Genomic DNA, 5,871 nt, shown 5'->3' with positions numbered 1-5,871 from the left:
AATAATAATAATAATAATAATAATAATAATATTTGTGCCCTCTTTATGAACAGATTATGACCTTAGATGCTTCACAATCATTTTCATTGACTCTTCTCCGCTTTCTACTTATTCCATTATCATCATCATCATTATCCTCCAAGTCACCATTCCTCCTCCGTTTTCTAATCCTTTGACCAATTTTTTCTGCATTCTCTCCATACCGTTTGATGGTTGTAATTAGCCCATCAATCACACGATTAAATCTGGTGATGATGGATGCTATACCCCGTCTATATCAATATTAAATTTATAATATGAATTTATAATGTGAATTAATAACATTCTCACGGAGCGAAAAGAAAAAAATTTGTTTTAATCTTTTTTCCATTTGAAGTATATTTCACAATCAGCAGTGATTTTTTTCCCCATTTCTTCCTTGATGAAAATAAAAAGTTTCATAAATGTATTTGAACGCTTATTTAAGCGTTTTTTACAGTTTGTTGAGAGTAGAATGATTCAAAAACGGAAATACAACGTTCCAGCATTTGGAAAACGAAATTTGGGAAAAAAGTGTTTGTTAATAGTTTCAAAATTGACAATAAACACTCTGCATGAACGTGTATCGGTATTTATTAAAAGTTCTTGTAAAGTTTGAAAGCGTATAAAACTCTTAACATCGTCATCGAACAGTTGTCAACGCTTTATAAAGTATTCATATTTTCACCAAGGTTTTGATTCATTAATCAAATATACAATATTCTGTAATCAATTATTGATTTAATACATACACATCTCTTATCAAGTGATTATCCACACCGAGATCCACGTCTACAGTCAACATATTCGGTGACTGCTGCCCAGCGACTGCTGCAGCTCTTTGAAGTTTTAATCCACTATCCATTAATTTTCCACTTTTTACTTGCAATACATGCGCTTGAATATTAAAATAATTCAAACCAGTAACTATGTTATGGATGTTTGCCATTGTGAGTTGACACACTTGAGCCATCTAATATCAAAATCTATCCAACTCACTGTCTGAAAGACTGACAGGACCGCGAGGGATGTACGAGAATTTATACTGAAGATATACGTGACAATATGACATCATTTTGAAACGAGATCGCAGCATCAACATTTTAAAAGTTCAGTATCTCCATGCAAAAAGTGCAATGCCTCGGTTAAAAACTTATATCTTAATCAAAAGTATATCTCAGCAAAAAGTATACCTCAGCAAAAAGTATATCTCAGCTAAAAGTATACGAGTAGACATTGCGCTCAAACTATTCCATGAAGAAACTTCTGCATTTTGTCCATTGCAGCATATGAACATATTATGCATATATTAAACAGCTATTAAACAGCTATCGAACAGCTATTGAAAAGCTATTGAACAGCTATCAGACAGCTATTGAACAGCTATCGAACCGCTATCGGTACACTGTAAACAGCTATCGGTACACTGTAAAACAGCTATCGAATGGCTATCGAACGGCTATCGAACGGCTATCGAACGGCTATCGAACGGCTATCGAACAGCTATCAAACAGCTATCGAACTGCTATAAACAGATATCAAACAGCTATTGGTACATTGTATACAGTTACAAGTCTACTTTTGACTTATATCTATTATGTGGGTGATACGGGTAACGGAAATAAAACGTATTTATTTAAAAAATCTTACATTTATTTTAAAAATCTTACAATTATTCCTGGTGTTGCGACCACCAGTTGAATATTTTAAATACATTTTGCAAAGCACAATTCTTAGCGTGTCTTCCACACCGTATTGTATTACATGCATCTAAGCTACGTAGGGATTCTACATTTTCGTAATGCGCATCTAGAGTTTCAACGACTACATTATCGCAATCGAGTATATTGGATAACCATTGTCGTTTTTCAAGCCCCTTTACATATATGAGAGCTTCATCGTCTTCTGTTACAACCTCTATGATTAAACGTTTCGCCATGCTGTACGGGACCATCCCGTCTTCCCATTGCAATCCATGGTGATAAGTACTCAACCAGGAAGCGCAAGATTTGTCGGATCTTGTCAGTAAATTCCGTGGTATAGGACATGAAAAAATGTAGTGTGTGATAACAGTTCCTCTTCTCAGCACCGCTACTTCCTTGACGATAAATTTCTTGTCTACGACGAATCCTTGTAGATCCACAAACGTTGGTATGATCATGACGAGCATTTATTCGAAACTGCACTCATATCAGTGTTAATCTCTCTTAAATTGAAGATAATTGCTGACGGTGCGATTTACATAATCTTGCGCACTACGTTGGACAGCGGGCAGTATTCGATAACACGATCGTGTATGATGAGGCAATAGGCGGTAGTATCGGCGGGTACAATCTCCTTGCAGTGAAATTCTATTCGCACATCCACGGTAGCGCTCTTGACGGATTCGTTTTGTCGCGAGCAGTCAATGACAGCAAACGGTCGTTTCTCGATAAACGAGAGTACATTGAGCAGCGTTTCGAAGCAGTCGATTCCGTAATATGCCTTACGAAAACGCGCGTACATATCAAACAGGAGAGCGTATCTCTTTTGGTCGAAATCGAGATTCAAATCACCGTACGGATAAAACTCTGAATTGAGATAAAGCTTCACATTACTCAATTTACAATCGTCAAACACGCTCGCATCTTGAGACATGATATTCTTTCGACTGGTCTGAAAAGCAAAGATAACGTAACGCGGCTTCTCGAGTTAAGTCGCCGTTTTGACAGCCCATGTATGCTTCGTCGTACTCTGTAACAGAGGATACTCGTACAGATCCCATGAGCGAAAACTCATACTGAGATAACGACCGCTTTCCAATGCTCGCAGCATTGATAGTTTAGTGATCTCGTTTAGCATAACATGAGGCATCCGCCATTGCACTTTGATCAGTTCAACCTCCGGCTCCGTCGCTGAATTTCCCAGTATACAATTGTTATCGTTGCGCACTCGTATCAAAATCAATTCATGGCGAGCGTTAACAATCACGCGTTTGTAATCCTCGCAAAAGCCCAACAGCATGTTGAGCGGTACGCAAAAGTTAAAGTATCTTTCCGTTATGTCGGATCTAGAATTCCACCCAGTGTTTAGCGCAATCAAAGACTTGTCATACAACGATACATAGTTCTTGAGGGTACTGGCAATTCCAACACTTCTGTAGCAATCAATCTCCACACTGTTGAGTTCATACCGAATTTCATCAAACATGAACGCTATGCAATTATTTCCAAGCGTTGTTGGCGTCTCATCATCCTTCTTCTTCACAGTCAATCTTCCTTCAATGTAGAGAAAACTTTCGCATGGCAACGTGTATAAATCCTGTTGCTGTATAGGTATTCGTATCTCGTCGCTATATCCAAACGTTGTATTGGCGTATGGATTGTACGTATGAAATTCAAACTTGACGATGCGATCGTCAAAGATCGGCTCACCGACAATGTTCAAGATATCAGTCATTTCGTACGATAAAACCCAACGACTTAAAAACGTTGGACGCACTGAGTCTTTTTCTAGATGAAATCTCTCCGTTAAAATCTCTCGTCTGTTTCGGTTGTTCATTCAGCACAAGCATCTCACGTTAGCGCCGTCGTCTTCGTACATGCAATCTAACGGTAATCTCCTCTCCACGAAAATCGAGCAATCGGCCGTCTTGATCCACCACGCGAATCGTCAGATCCGTAATGCTCCGTACGACGATCGGAAGGTAAATGATTTGCGTCGGCCTTTCCGATATCTTATATCCTGGTGGGACAATCGGTGAAAACTCGTGTATCGTGTGCACGCACTTGTCGTTGCTGTACGCACCCGCGGTCACGTTGCACTCGAATAATGTTTACGTTGATGATATTTATCGGCACGTCTGATTCATGCCACTGTTGCGGTTCGAGCTCGCGATTCGATGAAGATCCCAACAGCTGTCCAATATTGTAAGGTTTGGTGAAATTTATCGAATAGGCGCATTTGATCTCACTCCTCATCGTATTGTTATTGGCGCGAATCACCAGCGGAAACTCTTCGTCCTCTTTACGTTTTACACCACGAGGACGTAAAATTTCACGCTTCAAATACCGCTCTATATCGCGCAGTTCGTACGATCCTTCGGGAATCACAATTTCCTCATTGTCGAAATAAATCTTGTTGTTTGTTGAATTTACATTCGGTAGAGTATAATACGTTTCAAAGTCAGTCAGACCGAGCTCGTAATCGCCATTGCTCATATCTACCGCCGGAAAATAGCTCACGGCTAGAACACTACTTTTGCCCGTCAGCGTAAACGTCAGCGACATGTTTGAACGAATATTGAGTTAAACCGCGCAATGTCAGTCTTTAAATTGTTTATCACTCGTCCGTAGAAACTGTAGACACAACTGTCCGCAATTGCTCTGATTGTAACGTTGATAAGGTATGTGATTGTACTGGATTACACAGTTTGTTAGATATCGCTCGAGTTCCTTCGGCGGCCGGAGGTTACCAAAACTGTCGAAATATATGACACGATTCCCCCTTTTCGCGTACGCTACCCAATGCGTACCGGGTCCCTCTGCGTTGTCTAGCTTCACGATACCGCTCTCGTTTCGATGTACTCCTTCCACCGATAATGTCGTACGCATAAAGATACCTCTGAAATACGGAATGCGCAAACGTTTTGCAAGTTGTAGCAGGTGCACGTTGGTAGTTACACCCGTTGGTACTTTTAACGTCTCATCGACGTTTTTTTTTTTCTCTTTACTACTCCTCGTCCACGCTTGTAGGGAGCGAGATAAACACCGTGACCTTCCATGACGCGATTATGACATTGCATTTCTTCCAGCTGACGCTCCGCTGCTCTGCTATCATTTACAGCCTTGTCGACTCCCGCCGCTCCACCGACCAACGACCCGAGGACGCCCAACAGCGGAAGAACAGGCAGGATACCCATCTTCGTTTTAGCCTTCATAGCCGCCCAAACAGCTGTGACGGCAGCTCTCTCTGTAAGAGACGAATCTCTCACGGTAATGCGTTTCCGCGCCTTTTCAGCGAGTATATTATCAGCCGCGTGCCGTTCAGTGAGACCGTTGCTGTGCGAATACGCTATATCGTGTTCGCGACACGCCGTGTCCAATGGGTTAATACCTTTGTCGTCTCTAGCTAATCGTTTCTCCAAACGCGTCCCCGGTCCACAAAACTGGTAACCGGGAATGTGCAGTTCGAAAGGAAGCGCGTTTATCGCTTTATTTAACAAACCTCTGCCTCCCAACGGCATTCGCTACAATTCTTTATCAACGGCGCTGGACCGTCAATATGCGCGTTTGATAACTCGGCAAATTGTAATGCATCAGACACCGACGGTGTCGTTGTACCTCCGAATCGGCTCGTATATGGTCAGGTAGTCTATCCCACAGAAGATCTATACAATTCTCAAACTCTCGCAGTAAAACAATTTTCGGTATATATTCCAACTCTTTGGAGGTTAAATCATTCGACACGATGAGAAACATTTTGATTACTGAGTGATTACGTTCTACGTAGCTCTATAAATAGGCCCGCTCGCGACATCTTTTCCAGTTTCTTGTGTAACGCGAAAATATGCGGTTCGTGCACCAGTCGCAGTCTATCAAAATGACGAATCTCGATGGTAAAGTGCAAACCAATAAAGAGATGCGCAAGCATGGCAACATGCTGCCCAGTTCTATTCGCGCAATCATTTGCGGCCCGTCGAATTGCGGCAAGACGAATGTACTGATAAGTTTGTTGGAGAGCCCGAACGGCGTACGTTTCGAAAACGTATACGTTTATTCGAAATCTCTGCAACAACCAAAGTATCGATATCTTGAAAATTTATTAACACCGATCGAAGAAATAAACTATTTTACATTCTCCAATAACAGCGAG

This window comes from Cyphomyrmex costatus, unplaced genomic scaffold (genome assembly GCF_001594065.2).
Source record: "Cyphomyrmex costatus isolate MS0001 unplaced genomic scaffold, Ccosl1.0 scaffold800, whole genome shotgun sequence".
NCBI lineage: Eukaryota > Metazoa > Arthropoda > Insecta > Hymenoptera > Formicidae > Cyphomyrmex > Cyphomyrmex costatus.
The sequence above is the reverse complement of the archived record's forward strand: the minus strand, read 5'-3'. Positions refer to the sequence as shown.